Source organism: Schistocerca cancellata, chromosome 5, assembly GCF_023864275.1.
Source record: "Schistocerca cancellata isolate TAMUIC-IGC-003103 chromosome 5, iqSchCanc2.1, whole genome shotgun sequence".
Classification (NCBI taxonomy): domain Eukaryota; kingdom Metazoa; phylum Arthropoda; class Insecta; order Orthoptera; family Acrididae; genus Schistocerca; species Schistocerca cancellata.
The window spans coordinates 204,504,943-204,506,143 of NC_064630.1; the positions used below are offsets into that span (position 1 = coordinate 204,504,943).

At 48.0% G+C, this 1,201-nt stretch overlaps 1 non-coding gene across 1 annotated transcript; it reads left to right on the plus strand.

Moving 5' to 3' along the window:
* The first annotated feature begins 799 nt into the window (after positions 1 to 799).
* Trnas-cga (transfer RNA serine (anticodon CGA)) lies at positions 800 to 874 on the plus strand. The gene has a single exon. It is a non-coding gene; the product is annotated as a tRNA-Ser (tRNA).
* The last annotated feature ends 327 nt before the right edge of the window (positions 875 to 1,201 follow it).

Here is a 1,201-nt window from a genome sequence, read left to right on the forward strand (position 1 = left end):
ATCAGCGCACACTCCGCTGCAGAGTGAAAATCTCATTCTGGAAACACCCCCAGGCTGTGGCTAAGCCATGTCTCCGCAATATCCTTTCTTTCAGGAGTGCTAGTTCTGCAAGGTTCGCAGGAGAGCTTCTGTAAAGTTTGGAAGGTAGGAGACGAGGTACTGGCAGAAGTAAAGCTGTGAGTACCGGGCGTGAGTCGTGCTTCGGTAGCTCAGTTGGTAGAGCACTTGCCCGCGAAAGGCAAAGGTCCCGAGTTCGAGTCTCGGTCGGGCACACAGTTTTAATCTGCCAGGAAGTTTCATATCAGCGCACACTCCGCTGCAGAGTGAAAATCTCATTCTGGAAACATCCCCCAGGCTGTGGCTAAGCCATGTCTCCGCAATATCCTTTCTTTCAGGAGTGCTAGTTCTGCAAGGTTCGCAGGAGAGCTTCTGTAAAGTTTGGAAGGTAGGAGACGAGGTACTGGCAGAAGTAAAGCTGTGAGTACCGGGCGTGAGTCGTGCTTCGGTAGCTCAGTTGGTAGAGCACTTGCCCGCGAAAGGCAAAGGTCCCGAGTTCGAGTCTCGGTCGGGCACACAGTTTTAATCTGCCAGGAAGTTTCATATCAGCGCACACTCCGCTGCAGAGTGAAAATCTCATTCTGGAAACATCCCCCAGGCTGTGGCTAAGCCATGTCTCCGCAATATCCTTTCTTTCAGGAGTGCTAGTTCTGCAAGGTTCGCAGGAGAGCTTCTGTAAAGTTTGGAAGGTAGGAGACGAGGTACTGGCAGAAGTAAAGCTGTGAGTACCGGGCGTGAGTCGTGCTTCGGTAGCTCAGTTGGTAGAGCACTTGCCCGCGAAAGGCAAAGGTCCCGAGTTCGAATCTCGGTCGGGCACACAGTTTTAATCTGCCAGGAAGTTTCACTCTGTATTTCTGTTAGTAGTATTTTATGTTAAGACTGCCACAATTTTGAGTGTGAGGATATGTACGCTCCCTTTTGAGGTGTCATGGAAACAATCATCAACACTTTCAGCTTTGATCAAAATAAACGCATTGGAAATAATTCTTAAAATTTCTGGGAGATTAAAACTCTGTACCTGATCTGGACTCCAACTAAGGACCTCTGTCTTCCTCTATCAAGTGCTCTATCTCTTCCTATCTCACTCTTAGTAGAGTGAGAATATTTGCACGGCAAATAATTTACCTATTTAAAAAATTATGCG